Consider the following 18,856-nt stretch of genomic DNA (forward strand, 5'->3'; position numbering starts at 1 on the left):
GTACTCTTCTCAGTCCCCACGTAAGCGACCACAGTCGGAGTTCCTGGGAAAACTGCCTCTCCCGTGACTATCCAGGGAGGAAGGTGAGGAGCTGGGCGTCCAATTACAGAGGATGAAGTGAGGGCCACCATAGTGTCACTCCCCCGTAATAAGGCTCCAGGGCCAGATGGCTACCCGGCCTCCTTTTATAAAGTATATTCACATATATTGGTACCCCATCTAACAAATTTATTTAATAGTTCGGAGCAGAGAGCAGAATTACCCCCTCGATGGAAGAGGCCAAAATTACCCTCATTCATAAAGTGGGGAAGTATCCGAAAGAATGTACCTCCTATCGACTGATTGCTCTCATTAATACAGAGGCAACAATTTTCACCAAAATACTGGCGAAGCGCCTTGAACGGCATCTACCCTCGCTGATCCATCACGACCAGTCTGGATTTGTCCTGGGAAGGCAAACCGCCGATAATATCAGGAGGGTGGCCCGCCTGGTGGAGAAGTCCCGAAAGAGGAGCACTCCGGCAATCCTTTTGGCACTCGATGCTGAGAAAGCGTTTGATAGCGTGGAGTGGTCGTTCTTATTCCAGGTGATGGAGAGAATGGGATTGGGGGCGGGATTCATAAACATGGTTACCGCTAATTATAAAAACCCTGAGTCGCGCATTTTGGTGAACGGGGAAATGTCTCAGCCATTTAGATTGATGCGGGGGACGAAACAGGGGTGTCCCCTCTCCCCGTTGCTCTATGCAATTTACCTGCAACCACTCCTCCTGGCAATACGAGAGGCAGAAGACATTCGAGGTATACCGTTCGGTATTCCGATCACATGTTGCTTACGCTAACAAACCCGAAAGACTCCGTTAAGGCATGCTTAGCATTACTGTCTGAATTTGGGGAACTCTCAGGTCTGCAAATCAACTTCCAAAAGTCAGAGTTAATGAATTTGTCCCTGGGGGAGCAGGAAGCGAGGGAGACCAGGGCGATTTCCCTGTTTAAGTGGAGTCCAGATGGGTTGCGATATTTGGGGGTCAAGATAACTCCCTCACTGGCGGGCTGGTATGGGGCAAACTTTGAGTCTATGTTGGTCGCGATCAAAAAGGACTTAAGAAAATGGGGTGCCTTAAAGATATCCTGGTTGGGGAGGGGGGGGCGGTTCTCAAAATGGTGGTTCTCCCTCGGGTGCTCTATTTGTTTCAGGCCATCCCTCTGCCGGTTCCAGAAAGATTTTTTAAGACATTAGACCGGGCGGCTAAGGAATTTGTTTGGGAGGGTAAGAGACCCCACCTATCCAACCGACTACTAATGGCGTCAAGGGGGAACGGGGGGGCCTGGCTTTCCCCGATTTTCCCTGCTACTATGAACCGGCACAGCTTCGGGTAAACAGGGAATGGTTTTCGGCAGACTGTCTCAAGCACTGGGTTAAAATGGATATAGCCGTAGCTCGGCACCATCTGGGGGAAGTGCTTTGGCTCCCAAGTAGGTTGAGGCCGTCCCACTTATACTTAAGCGAGATTACGAAGGGAGTGGCGGACTGTTGGGATAGGGCGGTGCTGAAGCGTGAGATTACGACCTTCCCCTCACCCTTTACTCCGATCTTCAACAACGGGGACTTCACACCGGGGATGGTGAAGGGGGCTTTTGCGAAATGGGAGGATGGGGGCTGTAGAACCCTAAGGGATATGTTTAGTGGCCCAAATGTGATTATGTTTGAGGAATGTAAGCAAAGATTCGGGGTGGGGGAGAAGGAGAGGCTTTGATACTTCCAGATCAGACACTGGGTAATGTCAGCAGAGGTACGTAAGGCTGCGACCCGAGAACTAACTCCATTTGAACGGTTTCTCACTACACATGAGGGGTCCAGAGGGCTGATATCGAACTTATATAGGCAGCTGGAGTTTGCCGGCTCAGAAACCGGCTGGGCCTACATGAGGAGGTGGGAACAGCTCCCAGGAGTTAGAATGGAGCAGGAGGACTGGGAAAGGTTATGGAAGCAGATTCCAAAGGTGGCCCAATTGCAGGAGGCCTGGTATAAGTATATTTTTGGCTGGCATTACACTCCAGCCCGTCTGCATGCGATGTACCCGGCAGCTTCGGGGAAGTGCTGGAGTGGCTGCGGGGAGGAGGGTACTGCTCCTCATATATGGTGGGAATGCCCCATCATCCGGACCTTTTGAGGTGATATTGCACAAGCTCTGACCCAGGCGTTGGGTGGGGGAGCCAGCGAGGATCCCCGGGAGATAATACTGGGGAAAAGAGGGCAAGGGGAGGCTGGGGAGAGGCTGGATAGCTCTAAAGCGAAAGTAGTGTTCATACTGGCTGCGTTGGCCCTTCTTGCACAGAGGTGGAAGTCCCCCATGACTCTGACGGAGCAAGACTGGCTGAGGAAAATGTGGGACATAGTCACGATGGAATGGGCAACCTATGCAGCCAATAATAGGTTGGAGAACTTCTCAGCGGACTGGGGAGAGACACTGACATGCCTTAAAGGGGAATTCAGGGAACAGTGGTGCCCTCAAAGAATCAAACTGTGGACATCTACGGTTAAAGAGGGGAAGAAGAATGTCGAGATGGAAAGGACCATTGGTGCTGTGGCAAGGGTTGGGTTATTTTATTTTTTTTTGTTTTTTTGGGGGTGGGGGGGGAACGGGTTCATTCTAGGTTGGATTGAGTTCTTTCCTCTGTTTACTATGAAGAAATGAATAAAAAGAAGTTTAAAAAAAAGACTATCTAAATGGTCGCATGAACAAAAAGTTCTAAAAATGCAACCACCAAAAGTTCAAACCTTTGGTGGTAGCATTGCAGGTAAGTTAAAAAAAAAATAAGACTGTGGGGATGTCCCTGCAACACCCCGCTCACTATACTGTGTGGTATAGTGAGCGGGGTGTTGTGGGGGACACCCCTGCAGCACACCCACGAAAAAAAAAAAAACTGGGGCTGCAGACCCCGTAAAAGAAAAATAAACTAAAGAAAAGGACCCTGCGGCGCCAGTTCCCGATTACGGAAGTGAAAGGGAACTGGTGCTGCAGGGACTCTGCGTGAAGAAAAGGGTAAGTGGGATTTTTTTATGTTGGGGGTGGGGGTGTGTTGAGGGTGTGGGTGGGGGGTGTCAAGGGTGTGTTGTGGGTGTGGGTATGCACGTGTGTTTGCATGAGAGAGGTGCAATCTTTTGGTGGATCGCACCTTTCTCATGTGAACTTTCCGGCCGCGGCAAAATCAGCCGTGGTCGGAACACGTATATCCGTCGAAACAACACTCAAGCAACAGTCGGTTGTTCCAGTTGGGGTTCTCCATCAACGAGAAAAAGTCAAGTCTTGTCCCCAGTTACGTAAAGCCTTTCCTGAGAGGGCTAATAAAGAGTCGAGAAGGCTTAGTCTTTCCATCACACGAAAGAGTCGAAAATATGCTGTTTCAAAACCCTCATTATGTCGCTGGTCATCGGCTACTAGTGCGCAAGGCAATGCGTCTTCTCGGGAGGATGGCTTATTGCATATACCTGGTCCCACACACGCGCCTCAACATGCATCCTTTAGAAGAGTGGCTAGCTAAATAATGGTCTCAAGCAAGCGGTCAGTGGGACGATCTACTGGCAGTTTTGCAGCCCTTAGTACATGCTCTACACTGCTGGTCCAGAGAAAATATGTTAAAAGGGAAACCCTTTTGTAACCCACTAGTGCAAACCACTCTCACAACAGACACCTCACTCTCAGGGTGGGGGAGCACATTACCTCCATCACACTGCTCAAGGTGTGTGGACACAACCAATGGCGAAAGAATCACATCAACCTATGAGAGTTGCTAGCTGTACTCAAGGCCCTACAAGCTTTTCAACATCTGTTGGTAGGACAAACGGTTCTAGTCCTCACAGACCGTACCACTGCCATGTTCTTACTCAACAAGCCGGGCAGGGGACAAGTCTGTCCAGGTTAGCCCAAAAGATGTGTAAATGGTCTCTCCACCAAAACATTTTCCTACTATCTCAACACGTTACAGGGGAACACAATTCACTAGCAGACAATTTAAGTGGAAATCTGCAGATTCCAGCAGAACACAAGTGACAAATTCATGCAGATATTTTACAGAATATCTTCACCCAATGGGGGCAACCAGAATTAGATTTGTTTGCAACTCAGCAAAAGGCACAAGGCCCAGACTTCGCATCCAAGTTTCCCCAAACAAAGTCCAAGGGGAACTCTGTGGATGAGCTGGTCAGGGAAATTTGTTTACGCCTTTCCATCAATAACACTCTTCAACAAGAGAGTTCACAAGATCCACCAGGAACAAGTCACTCTGATCCTAACAGCACCAATGTGGGTTTGACAACCATGGTTTCCACACCTACTCAAACTATCTGTCTGCAAACCAATCAAACCTCTGTGCCCATACAACATGCTGTCCCAACACAAGATGACAACATTCCATGCATATCCTTAAACACTGTAATAGATTTTGGACATTTAAACCTTCCACAAAGGTGAATGGACATCCTAAAAGGGACAGGGAAACCGAACACAAGACACTATTACTTTAACAAATGGAAATAATGTGTCATGTGGTGCAAGTCACTCAACATGAGTCCAAATGACTGTTCCCCTTCACATATAGTGCACTATCTGCTTTACCATTTAGACTGTGGGTTAGTCTATAATTCTATCAAAGTGCATTTAGCAGCACTCTATGCTTAGACCACCTCACAGAGCAAATGGTCATGGTGGAGGGTTCCTGTAATCAAAGCTTTCATGGAAGTAAATAGGTTATACCCTGCAATTTCTAATTCACCTCTGGGGTGGGACCTAAATGTTGTGCTCACAAAACTCATGTGCCCATCCTGTGAGTCAACGCACAAGGCTAGTCTTAGACATCTAACATGTAAAACTTCATTCTGCTTTTCCGATAGCCATCATGTCAATAAGAAGGGTCAGTGAACCACAAGCCCTCTCTATTCAAGATTTCTTTATTACTATTCCCAAAGACAAGGTGGTTGTCAGAACACATCCTCGCCTTTCACCTAAATTCGTCTCAAAGTTCCATGTTAACCAACCCATTGAACTTCCACCTTTTTTCCAAATCCCAACAAATTTGTCTGAAAGAAGCCTCCATACTTTAGCTGTAAGGAGAGCTATCATGTGCTACCTAGATAAAACTAAACCACTACGGAAAACAAATCAACTCTGTTTCCATAGCAGCTGGTAGAGAAAGGGATCATGTTTCCAAGTCTGCGATCTCAAGGTGGATAGTCAAATGCATCTAAGTTTGCTATTCACTATCTAACAAATACTTACCTTTCACACCGAGAACCCACTCGACTTCGAGGCACAGGGGCTGCTCTAGCTTTTATTGCAAATGTTCCATTAGATGCAATTTGCAAAGCAGCTACTTGCAGTTCCATTCACACAACACTACTGCTTAGACACACACTCAAAAGCAGATCCCCAGGTGGGTCAATCGGTATTAAGATATCTATTTTCTGCTGTACCTTCAAACATCCCATCTTCTTCTCCAGGTACTGCTCGCTAATCTATGCACAGCATGTGATTCTAAGCTGATCCACAAGACTCAGAAGGCATACATTACTTACAGTAATCGTATTTCTAATGCTCGTATCTGCTTAGATTCACATGCGCCCACCCTTCCTCCCCTTTTGGAGCTGAAGACGAATAGATGTATTTCACCTTTTATATTTTCTACCTTGACTTTCCTGTACTCACGCAAACACTTTATGCTCCCTCATGTCAGAAACAAAACAATCTGATGGACTCGACGCATGAAGGACCATGGGTACAGTACACGCCACACAAGGGATAGTATTACAAACGTGCCCAGTTGATGTGTTTTTAATTTTCTTTGAATTTCAAAAACAAGTCATGCAATACTCTGCGACTACCAATAGATGTCGGCCTATGCATAGCATGTGCATCTAAGCAGATACAAGCATCAGAAATACGATTGCGGTAAGTAATGTATGCCAAATATATTGTATCATACATAATTGTATCTAGCCTAATAAAATACTGGAATATGGAAAATTGGTTAACCGTGATAATTCATTTAGTGACAATTCAACATCAACACTTAGGCAAAATTGTATGCAGTAACCTGTGTGAGACTGCACCAGCATTGTCCTCTTGGCAATAGTTAACCCAACCTTTGGTATGAGCATGTACTACACAAGTTGGTAGAGTGACTGAGCAGCCAGCCCTAACTCAATAGGGGTCAATGTGAGCTGTAGGGTTGGAACATTGAGTTCCACAGTGACCAGTATCCAAATAAACACTTACACAAGGTTTCCTGATTAAACAATTATTAATTTAACAGTCAGTTGAATAGGCCTTCCTCAGAAGGGAGCAAATATGTAACACTTAAATATACTTCAAAAATACACACTCTCAGTGTCAATAAATCAGTAGATACCCATTTGGGGTGGCACACAGACTCTTCCTACACCCTGAAGTGACTTAAATAACTAGGACACTGTGGACATTGCTATATCACTGGCACATTTAGAGCAATACTGGGTTTGGTGTCAAAAGGAAAAGGTTGGGGAATAACACAATGGTTAACAAATATTCTGAAGCAGGTAAGTACTTTTGAACCCCCAAATGCAGTGTAGATTAACCCTTTCCCATCTGCACATGTTATAGAATGTGTGACTTTATGGATGGATAGTTAAAGCACAAAGTCAGAGGTTAGAAGAGTCTTTCAGGGATCCTGAACAGCCAATGTCACTTTAGCAAAGTCCAGGGGAGCTGAAGCTCTTCTTGAAGGCAAGTAAAACGTCTTGCACAATGTTTTAGACATCTTTGTAGAAAATTAACTCCCTGTTGGGCCACAAGCTGGGAGGCTTGTGATGGGCAAAGCTGCTAGCAACTCTGCAAAATGCAGCCAAGGCAAGTCTCAGCTGAGAGCTAACAAGGCTACACAACAAGAGGTAAGTACCCCTTAGTTCATAGTACCTTAGGTCTGAAGAAATTGGTTCCAGCTGGCTTCTGTTCCTGTTGTAGGTCCTGTAGATCCGGTTGTTCCTGGGCCTCAGTCGTGGGGACAAGAGGGAGGATGTCTGGAGACTTCTGCACTGCAGTTTGAAGGTCAGCAGCAGCAATGGGCAAATTTCAGATCAGCAGCACTTCAGTTTCAGCTTCTCTTGAATAGCACCACTGTGGTTCTCGGATACCTTATGGGCTTTCCTCTCATTTGGGGTCGAGCACTCTGTTGAGGTGGCTCAGGCTTGGTCAGTCCTGCTCCATGGGAGTCTGGAGGATCTTCCTGGAGCTTGGGTCCGACTTAAAAACAACACACTTGATTCTGGTGTTCCTCTCCCTGGCATTCGGTTCCTGCAGCAGCAATGGAAGTACAACCAGCTCTGAAAGGATTTCCAGATGAGTTTGTCTTGGGGTCGATTGGTCCCACCAACTGAAGGGAAGAAGTCGTCCTTTGCAGGGCTTCTCTAGTCGAGGCGATTTCGGAGCTTCAGCACTGCAGTAGGGCTTCACTGGGTAAACCAACGGTCCAGGAGTTGCAGCAAGCGTCTCTTCCAAGATCTTCTTTGGATTCCTTTGTTTAGTGGTCGAGACTGCCTTCCAAGCAAAAGACCTCGCCTTTTATGCAGGTTTCTCCCATTCATTCACTGCCTAGCTGTCACTCACACAGCAGGGTGGCTCTCCTGCAAGGACAGCCAGCCAGTCAATCACCTTTGGGTGCATTCCTGTAACCAAGGGGATAAAGCACAGGGAGCTTCAGGCACTTCCCTCACTTCCTGCCCTGCCAGACACGCTGGAGCCAGAGGCGGGCTTCACAGGTGAATCCCGCCAAAGACAAAACAAACAAAGGGACCAAACCTGGTTTGGCGCGGAGTAAATCTCAAGAAGGACCTTTCCAACAAGAAATGGCGAAAAAAGAAAACAGGGTCCATTTTGACAAAATGGGCACCCATGGGTGCTTTACTGCAGCTGCAATTGCAGCCTGCGGTAGAAACACGAAACACTCAATGGTAGTAAAAAGTAAACCACTGTGACCAGCCATTAATTGTAGAAAGGGTAACATAAAAATGTTACATGAGAGACTAGATACAAGGGATACTAAATAACCCCCCCAACACCCTATTGTAAGATGGTGTGTGCTGGGTCTAGAAAGTTACAAATGAAAGTAAAGTCAATTTCACTTGGAAACAGTAGTTTAACCAAGAGAAGGTATTTAAACCTTTGGGAAATCTGAAAGACTTCCCTGTGCCACTGCACTGAAGGTGCTCTGTGTCACAATGTAGAAAGATGATGCCAATGGGGTTTGTCAGACTTCAAAACCAAAACAAACAGTTAAGTTCCTAAAGTCCAGCACAAGAGCTGGGGGTCTCTAGGGTAGATGGAATTAGCACAATTCTGAGAATTCTCCCTAACAAATACATACACTGCGTGTGCAAAATGAAGAGAAAGATTTGGATAACTATGTTGGGGCTATTTCTAAAAAGGCGGTTAGTCAAACTGGCTGGTCCGTGACGGAAATAAAAGCATTAACTAATTATGTAGGAGGCTTATACTCCACATACATAGAAGAGCCGTAGGAAATTGTAAACCCAATAGATTTCTCTCAGCAAGTTAGATTTGGCAAGTGTAGTAGTTTCCAGGCCAGATCCTAATACAACTTTGGCCATTATGTGTCAGAGGAAAAATGATGGAATAATTGCTGAAAAAAAAGAGGAGGATGAAATTACGCTCTGAAATATTTGGTTGATGATTACATTTTTGCTTAGCATGAAGTGTTAGTATCAATTTAAGAAGTAGATGAAATACTAGTTACTTTAGTAGTTAAAGGCCTAAGCAAGATATGTTTCAGATTTTAGGCAGGCAGGACAACAATTTTATATTAGTGCCTATAAAACGGCTATACCAAAGCTAAAACCTTTGACTTGTTGTCCTTCTAAACCAGGTACATAAGTCCACATCTACTTATTGAAATCTATTGTGTTTGATGAGTGCAATTCTCATATATTGTTACGTTGAGGAGAGCTGATGGTAGATTATTCTGTCATAAAGTTGTGCAGCACAGCCTTGCTTTACCTTTGTCCATGTACATTGTGAGGGGGACAACTTTGTGAAGGTTTCTCAACAAATGGCATTTTATTATAAGGTTGGATGAATGCCTCACTATGCATACCCAGACGAGGATTTCCTTGCTTAAAAAAACTAAAGGAAACACTCTAACTAAGGATCTCTGTCCCTCACACTCATACATACAATAAATAAACAAGGAAATACATGTCAGCTCCAAAACAATGATAGAATTTGTAATGTAACCACCGTCTCTCTTTATAACCTGGCCAAATTTCCCTTCCCCAGGTTTAAATGTGATTCTGCTTCACAGTTCAAGAAATAAAAACAAGGAAAGCCTGATTTGCAACATTGGTCAAACACAGTTCTATTCAACTTCAACTTGTCAACAGATAGTTCCAACACAATAAATAAAATGCTCTTCCTCTTGTAAGGAAGGCATGGTATTGACAGTAAGACAGATACAAATGACCACAGTTCAAGGGCGTTTATTGAACTTCAACAAGGGTGTGATAAACGCCTATCTAAGCCTAAATCTACAAATGGGAGTAAGCTACGACCATCAAATAATAATAATGCAGTCCTAGTAAAGTCTTGTCAAAATAAAAGGGCCTATTCTAGAAAATCTATTGCCAATCCTCAACGTTAAATACAAATAGTGTGAGGTAGTGTTCATGAAAAAAGAAAGACGTGTTCACAAAATGACATGTCAGGATCTTAAGGCCGTTGCCCTCCCTTCCCCACGTTTTCAGCACATGACAAGACGGTTCACTCGAGCAAAGCACACACTCTGGCTTCTTCGGCACGAGGATACAGTTACATTACCAGCATTAGGGCCTTCTGTGCGCTAGTCTCTTTACTTCAAAGTCTCTTGATTCAGAGGGCCTGATGTAACAAAACACAAAGTTCCTTTCCTTTTCTCAATTCAGGTGATTCACCCTGGATCCCCCTCAGCTGGGATCTGACCCCATTTGTATCACGGTTGTTACCGTGGATCCCCCTTTATACAATGTTTCCCAGGTGACTCACGCTTCACCCCAGCTCCACCCCTGCTGTGCTCAAATCCTTTCTCTTACACAATTAGTCTCCCTCAGCCAGGCTCGGATCAATTTCAGTTTGCATTCAACTATCGAAGACTTTTGAATGTGCACAGGGTTTAGCTGAACCCGCTGCAGGCCCACTTTGATCTCAAAATTCCCTCCCGACAGTTGGCAACCCGTTGGATACCTAACGGAGACTTTCAAATGAGCACCCACGTAGTGCCGGACCATTCTGTCTGCGGTATCTTTCTTGGCCTCCAATGTTCAGTCACTCCTCTGGTTTTCATTTAAAATTGCCTTGCTCGTCACATATGTTTCACGCACTGTTCTCTTTAGATTTCTTCATACATTGTTGCCACTTGCAACCTTGGTCTTCTAGTCTGGTATCAGTCTCTCCGACTCACCGGCTGTGCTGTTTTTCCTGGCACTGCTTTGTTGTAGTAGCCAAGGACAGTACCACAGTGCCAAATGTTCCTCCACACCTTGGTTATCGACGTGGGAGAGTCCCGGGTACCTCCAACACACAATGCAGGTTTCTTCAGCTTTAGTCCCAGGTCTTAGGTTGCTTATTTTTCAAGGTCATGAAAGTAACGGTCTGAAAAGGTCAACGACACTTCCCTCCTTGCAACCCTTTCTGGTCTTGCCGTATTTCTCCTTGTATTAAACTCCCATCTGGGAACCGCTGCATTCTTGTGTGCTTTGCCTTGCTCAGAGTGTGCGTTTGTGTTCTGCCTTTTATCTGCGCGGGGAAGTGTGATAAAGACCGGGATGTGTGTAATGATCAGTAATTGCCTGACTTTTTTAAATGTGTTTATTTTAAACAGGCAGGTTATAACGATACAGAGTTTAATCATACCCGACATGTAGCATGAAAACAATACAGTTTATCGCCCTTCCCTCCCTTCCCCTGGGTCTTAAGTTCCTTCTTCCCGGCCCCACCCCGCTGGAGATCACCATCTTGTAAAGTTCTCCTGGCTAATTGGGGCTTGTATGTTAGGGCCAGAAAGTTTTGGTCAAAGTCTAAGACCGGGCCCCAAATGTTAGGAAAGCGGTGTAGGAGGCCCGCCCCGGCAGCTGTCACCCTTTCAGCGATCAGGATGTCCCAGACTTTCACCCACCAGACGGGCATAAGAGGGCCTTCTGCCGTTTTCCAAGTGTGGGCTACCACATTTTGCCCGCATGTAAGCATTGGGATAATAGTTTAGCTTTGGGTCCGGACCTTGGGTAGATTCCGGGAATCGGAGCTCCAAGAACAATGGGTTCGGGGTCTAGGGGCAGCCACATCTGAGTAATGTCTGCAATCGTCGCTAGGCATTGTTTCCAAAATGTTTGAGCCTTAGGTCAGGACCACCACATATAAAGAAGGACCCTATTTGGCCACATTGTCTCCAGCATTTTGGATCGAGTGTAGGATTCATATGATGAAGTCTTAGGGGAGGGTAATACCAACGGAGGAGGATTTTGTAGGCGCATTCTCTATTCGTGATGCAGGTGTGGGCCCGGGACCAACTATCAACCCATAGCTGGTCCTCGATAGGGTGTCCCAGATATGCTTCCCATTGGGCCATATACTGGGTCTTGGAGATTAAAAAGCCCTTTTGGAGGCGTTAGTATAGGGTAGAAAATTCTCTCTCAGACTGGGAGCTCAATAAGGGTCAGTTCAATAGCTGTGGGGGAGGAGGCTGGGTGGCTGCTTGGCGGGTCTGTGGGTGAGTGCACCAGTGGCGCAGCTGGATATATGTGAATGTGTCCTGTTCCTGAAACTTAGAGTTCTTTACATTGCTCAAAGGTACAGGGTTGTCCCCCTTCGAAGAGTTGTCCCAGGGTCTCCAGGCCTCCCGCAATCCAAGACCTAAAGTTCCGGGTGGACAGCCCGGGTGAGAAAGTTGGGTTCATGAACACCGGGGAGGAGGGGCTGAGTCCCACCGGGATCCTCTTTTGTTTCAGCGCTTTGTCCCAGACAGAGATGGTATGTTTAGTGGTCGCCAGAAGTTCCCGCCACCGTCACCATTCCGGAGGAGGGATATGTGGGAGAAAGCGTAGTGGGAGAGGTAGCTGCGCCTGTTCGAGATCCACCCATCTGGGGCGGTTAGTGAGTATTTGCCACGATTGAATGCAGGCCAGCTGAGCCGCCATCTGGTATTTCTGTAGATACGGGACCCCGAGGCCACCGAGCTTTGCGTTGCCTAGCATCGTTGTTTTAGGGATCCTGGCTTTTTTCCCCCCTCCAAATAAACTGCAGCATTTTCTTCTGTAAGTTTTGAAGGGCTGGTGCTGGGATAGGAATCGGGAGTGAGGAACAAGCGTATAGGAATCTCAGTAGTAAGTTCATTTTACAGGCCGTGATACGGCCCATTAGTGAGATCTCTTGTGCTTTCCAACGCTTTGTCTGCCTCCAGGTCCGTGAATAGTGGGGGAAAGTTTGCTCGGTAGACCTCTCTTGGGTTAGCTGGAATCTGGACCCCTAGGTAGTTGATTCCCGTGGTCGTCCATTGTATTGGGCATAGCGGGGTTAGGGCTTCCCGGTCCTCCAGAGACAGACCCACTCCCATGGCAGCTGGTTTCTGGAAGTTGATGGCAAAACCCGTGACCTTTCCGTAGCTCGCTATCTCAGCCAAGGCCTGAGGGAGAGAGGCACGGGGCTCTGTGATGGTCAGAAGAACATCGTCCGCATAGAGGGCCAGTTTATGGTGCGCTGAGCCCGATTGAAAGCCTTTGATTGCAGGGTTCAGCCTGATCCGTTGGGCGAACGGTTCCATAATTAGTGCGAAGAGGAGTGGCGACAGTGGACATCCTTGCCTGGTTCCACAGGTTAGGCTGATAGGTGAGGAGAGGGTGCCATTAACTCTGAGAAGGGTTTTGGGCGCTTTATAGTTAGCCAGAGTCATAGTGCAAAATTCCGGGCCAAATCCAAAGTCCTCGAGGGTGAGCCTCATAAAGGTCCAGTCCACTTTGTCAAATGCCTTGATTGCATCCAGGTCCGGAAGCACCAACTCACGGGTATCTCGGGAGGCAAGTTCCACCAGGTCCAAGGCTCTACGGATGTTGTCGGCCGTGGAGCGGTGTTTGAGGAAGCCACTCTGATCAGCGCTGACTATCTCTGGCAAAATCTGGGACAGTCGTGTTGCTAGAATTTTAGAGTATATATTGGCATCTATATTGAGTAGGGCAATGGGTCTGTATGATGCAGGGTTCTTCCGGTCACCTCTGGGTTTAGGCAGCAAGACCGTAATTGTCTCCTGCATGGACGGGGTTATGATGCCCGTGGTCCTGAATGAATTAAACAGCTGCACCAGCGGTGCTAGTAATTGGGGTTTGAAAATCTTATAGAACCTGGTTGTATATCCATCTGTGCCGGGGGCCTGGGATTTAAGGGCTTTTATCGCCTTGTCCACTTCCTCGCCAGTAATCAGCGCCTCCAGAGAGTCATGGGCTGCCTTTTTTAGTGGGGGGGGGGAGCGCTGCCTTTCCGCAAATATTCCCTCTGTCCCTTTATGTCCCGTACCGGGGCGGTCATCACCTGAGTCAGGTGGGCCGTAGCGAGACATAGTTTGTTTTGGTCAGCATATTGGGTTTTGCCATGCTGATCCTGGAAGCCCACGATCGTATTATTCCTTTTCGCCTTGGCAAGTTTGGCCATCAGTAGTTTGTTCGCTTTGTTATTTTTAGCGTAGTAAAGCTGTTTAGCTTTTGCCATTTGGTGGGCAGTATGTTCGGCTTAGTGAGCCTCGATCTTCTTTTGTGCTATTCGGATAGCTTGTTGTGTTTTAGGGGTCCAGCCTTTCTCCTTATGGATCCTTTATGCTTTTTCGAGTTCTTCCTCAAGGCTCTGACGAGTTTGTCGTCTATGCCTGTGATAGGCCACCCCTTGGGCAATCACTTCCCCCCCGTACCACTGCCTTCATTGCGTCCCAGTTGTTGGCAGAGGAGGTGTCTTCGCTAGGGTTTTTCTTAAAATAGTTATTGATCGTGGTTGCGATCGCGTCTCTGAATGGCATGCCGTTAAGGATCGGGTCACATAGCGTCCATCTGCGCTGTTGGGAGTTGGGTGGTCCCTGCACTCGGATTTCTAGGGTCGCCGGGGCGTGGTCGGATAAGATTCTGGAGCCTATTTTCACATCGTTGGTGAAAGTGAAGATTTGCGGAGATACTAGGAGAAGATCTATCCTGGAGAACGTCCTGATGACATAGGAATAGAAAGAAAAGTCTTTTTCAGACGGGTGGAGTACCCTCCATGAGTCCACCACCCCTAGAGTTCTAAATAATTGCAGGAGAGCTAGGGCTATAGCGAGGTCCCCAGCAGAGGGTGGGTGTGACTTGTCTTTCACGGGGTCCGGGACTCCATTAAAATCGCCGCCGATCACTATCTGGCCCTCCAAGAAGGAAGAAAGAGTTGTACTTAACGACTCATCGAAAGGCGCCTGGCCCTAATTTGGCGCATATACTGAGACTATGGAATATAATTGTCCCAACAGCAGACAATTCACCACTATGAACCGCCCCTCTGGGCAGTTTATGGAGTCCAGTATTTGAGGGTTCAGCTCCTTTCTGAATAGGATTGCCGTGCCACCCCTCTTAGAATTCCCAGATGCAAAGAGTTGCTTCGGGAAGTTTCGGGAGCATAGGCGTCCGAGGTCTGCTGGCAGTAGGTGAGTTTCCTGTAGCATGGCTACTGCAGCATTGTCGTTTGGAGTTTTTGTAGGATTGATTTGCGCTTGGCTGGCGAATTCAGTCCCTTAACATTTAGGGAGACAAACCTCCGAGTCTGATGTTCCGGGGCAAGATCTGGAGTCGCCAACAAGTTCTGAGGAAGGGGGGGAGATGTAGAAGGGTCAGCAAACATGTCGTGGGATATGTGACCATTTATTAACCTGCCTTTGGAGTTTTTGCTCGGGCCGCTAACGGGAAGTCCAAGATTTAACTGGGGGTGGTGGACCCTTTGGGGGCCTAGAACCCTGCCCTGGCCAACGGGGCCATAGAACAGTATGTGGCCAACATGGCCAGAATCACAAGTAGTCTTGGTGGATCGCTCCAAGGACTCATATGTGGATTGTGCCTCGGAGCTCGGCATGGGCCGTGGGGTTAGGCCCACTGCAGTAGAGATTAAGCTCATCTGTGTTCCTGTAGGTGATGGTCGGCTCCAGGACGCCAGGCCGGCGAGCCGGGTCATAGAGTGCTGATGACTCCATTATGGGACCGTGCCTGGCTATTTCCTTTTCCTGAATCTCGGAACCTTCGACCACAAGTTTTGTTTAGACTTGGGGGAGGCCATAGAGTCTGAGTCAGCTGTCGCCTCAGTGGCTGGTGGAGGCGAGGGCCTGGGGGAGTCTGGATGCATAATGTTTCAGCGTCGTCTAGGTGGCTAATTTTTCTCAGTGTGCCCTTGATGGAAAATTGCAAGGCTGTGGGAAAGAGCCATCTGTAGTGAATATTTTGGGCTTGAAGGAAAGTGGTTAGCGGGCGGAGGGCTTGCTTCTTTTGGAGAGTGAGAGGAGATGGGTCTTGATAAATCTGGAGGGAGGCCGCTTGGAAAGCGATTTCATCTTTGGAGCGGCTTCTTGCCGAGATGGCTTCCTTCGTGGTGAAAAAATGCACCCTGGTGATAACATCGGGCGGGGCGTCCGACTCCACTCCGCGGTGGGAGTTCAGCCTGTGGGTGCGGTCTAGGAGAAGCTGTGAATCCTCCAGGTCAGGGAGGAGAGTTTGAAAAAAGAGGCCCACGTATTCAGCCAACCCCTTGTCTGGGATTGAGGCAGGAGCCCCCCCAAATTCAGAGGTTGTTGCGCCGGGACCTATTTTCCGGGTCCTCTTGCTTGTATTCTAGGATTTTGCACTTGTCTTGCAAGAGTTTAATTGAGCGTTGAACCTCGGGTAGGGCGGAGGTATGGTCTTGGGTGTGATCCTCAACTTCTCCCAGTCTTCACCTCTGAGACCCTTTTGTCAGTGCTCTCTAGCTTAGTGGTAAGCTCTGTCATACAAGACCGGAATTCTGATTTAATGTCAGCTATAAATTCACGGATATCCTCTTTGGTCGCCAGAGGTCCGTTCTTGTCTAGGGATTCCCGTGAAGCGGAGGGGTGGGGGAGGGGGGGTCTTGTTTCTTCGCTTTGTCGGATGACATTAGCATTGTTGCTATGTCCGAGATCTTGGTGGATTTCAGTTTCTTGGTCATTGCATTGTTTGTCGGCGGCAGGTCAGTGGCCGCAGGGAGCACTGTAGCTGTAGTGGTGAATTGCTTCGGAGGCCGCCCGGGGCCCCCCAGAGCCCTTTGAGAAAATTAGGGTGTGCCACAGGTGCGGGTTGTAAACTTTATCTGCGAGGAGCAGGATCATGGGCCGGGGCGCCCCAGGAAGAATCTGAGGAGAGGAAGGAAGGAGAGGGGTCAAGCATCGCGCATGCAGGCCGGGCTTACCTCCGTCTCGAGTCTGGGTCCCTTAGGAAGGCACAGGGTCTCCAGGCGGGCGCTGTTTGTTCACTCAGAGGCGGCGAGGCATGATGGTGTGTTCTCCAGGGGCTGCCCGAGGGAGGCCCCCGCCGCCAACTGTTGCGTGGGGGGTGGGTCTCCTGCCCCCACTCTGAGCGCGGCCTTCAGGTACTTCCCTGGCACCTCTCACTGGGAGAGGGGTTCCCGAGTTATCAGGGGTCAAGTCACTTTGAGGGGCAGCCTGTGTATGCCCATAGATTGAGTTGGCCCCTCCTGGAGGCCAGGGGAGCTACCAACGAGGCCAGGGGAGCTACCGACGCAGCCTGCGGAGGTCTTTGTCTGTTGGAAGGGGATACCCCTCAATCCGGAGGTGTGCAGCTGCAGGATGGTGTGGGCCGGGGTGCCCCAGGAGGAAGAAAGGAGAGAGGGGCCATGCGGACTGAGGAGTGTGGGAAGCAGCTCTTGTGCCTCCCGGGTCCGTGTGAGGGGAGAGAGGGCAGGTCCCTCTTCCAGCGCGTCCCGTCTGCCTGCGCGGGGAGCACCTCAGCTGGTCGAGCGAGGACACCAGCTACACAGCTGGGGCTAGGCCGGTGTCCGCGGGCTGCTTCAGCATCTCCAGGTAGAGGGGGGGTGACAGAGCGGGCCAGATGGATCCGCAAGAGTGCCCTCAATCAGGGAACAGGCGGCGAAGAGCTCTACTCCCCCAGGCAGCTGCAGCAGCAGTTCGGAACGGAGGGGTTTTGTGGGGAGAGTCTCGAGGCTGGCTGGGCGGCGACGGCTCTGCGGCTCTGCGGCTCTGCCGCTGTCGGAAGAGGGGAAGGAGGGGCGGAGGGCCGGGGAGCAGCTCCGGAGAGGTGTCGGGACTCGCAGGTGAGCTCAGATGCCTCCGGAGACTTCACGGCAGGCGGACCTCACTCTCCACTCCGCCCCTCCCCCAGCCGTCCCCAGGCTAAGCGGGTCCGTCCGCCGTCTTGGGTCCTCCGCACCTCGTAGACAAACTCCTCTCACGCAGTCGGCTGCTGCCCCAGAGGTGTATAGGGAGCGGGCAGCCGGTGCTCCAAGCCTTCATGGATCACCTCAGGGGTTCCTACGGTACAGCAGAGCATTATCGCCGCATTTTAAGCTGGATGCAGCGGGCGTCCCACGGAGGCCATCAAAGGAGCGTATTCATTGACGGCGCTCCAGGCCACGCCCCCTTGCCTGACTCTTGTATTGGGACATGTCTGGTATATGGCTCTGGTGTTAGTCAATTTTCGCTCACGGTGAGTTGTCCATGAGAAAATGTTTGTGTCTGGAAAGGGGGGTGGCTTGAACGCCTAAGTATCCTACCTGGAAGGATGGGGAACATTTGTTACAGGGAAGGAAATGCCGCGTCTCACCGTCCGGTGTCCCACTCCCTGAAGACCCCCATCCAGGTGATCCTTCCGCACTGGTCCAACCCAGGAACTGGATCCAAAAGCGAAGGGCGTGGCCTGGCCACCTAGATGACAGATCCCCGGGGTGTAGCGGGTGAGACACCTTCCGGTTTCACACTCTTCCTTGAACAAGTTCTTAGTTCATAAATAGCAACAATAATTTTCTTGGTCAAGATGATTTGCCACAACTAGCTTCAGCGCCACAAACAAAATAAATCATATCTGATGGTCCGCTTTGCAGCACTTCTCCAACTTCCACCTGATGTACTCCCTGCCAGGACTACTCCTCCAACGTATTGCCATCCAAGTGTACTCCCCTGCCCAAACAGCATTTCACAACAAGTGCTTTTAGGGTTAAGGTCAAACGACAAGAGTTTCACAACAGCTTCATAATATTCAACAAATTGCAGCTACAAAACGTTCGACAACTCTTTAGGGAAAACCAGATTCACATTGGTGCTCTTTAATACTCTTCTGCAAATAAAGCTCCTCTCCTCCTAGATCTCCTTTTTCAGAAGGGCACCATTTTTGCCACTTTTGTTTCCCCACTACACAAGTAACCAAAGACTGACAGGCTCTTTTCCTGCTCCTTCCTTGGCTTGGCAATGTGAGTTTATACCAGCGTTCACCTATGTTGTACAAAGTATGGGCAACAGGTTTCCCAGCTTATGAATCTTTCAATAGCCCCCTTGTGGTGTTGTCAATATTTACTAGATTGCAATTGCCTTGGTTTTAGTATTTCTTGTCTTGGTCAATGCTAGTAGATGTTAACTCTTAACAATGTCACCCCCTTGGATTGCTGATTTTCCTTAGACTCACATTTTTACGGTTACAGTTATTTGGCTTTTTTACAATAGGTTTTGGCTGCTTTTCACTAGTTCGTTATTCAAGATAGCATTGGAAATCACTTTCACTCTTATGCGACTGCTGCTTCTGCTG

General features: G+C 48.6%; 1 protein-coding gene across 4 annotated transcripts in view; it reads left to right on the plus strand.

The window, feature by feature from the left end:
• Window positions 1-18,856, plus strand: part of FBXO9 (F-box protein 9) — a 1,471,688-nt gene that overhangs the window by 629,647 nt on the left and 823,185 nt on the right. The window lies entirely within an intron of this gene.

The sequence above is a fragment of the Ambystoma mexicanum genome, chromosome 4p, assembly GCF_040938575.1.
Source record: "Ambystoma mexicanum isolate Mex_15411 chromosome 4p, UKY_AmexF1_1, whole genome shotgun sequence".
Classification (NCBI taxonomy): domain Eukaryota; kingdom Metazoa; phylum Chordata; class Amphibia; order Caudata; family Ambystomatidae; genus Ambystoma; species Ambystoma mexicanum.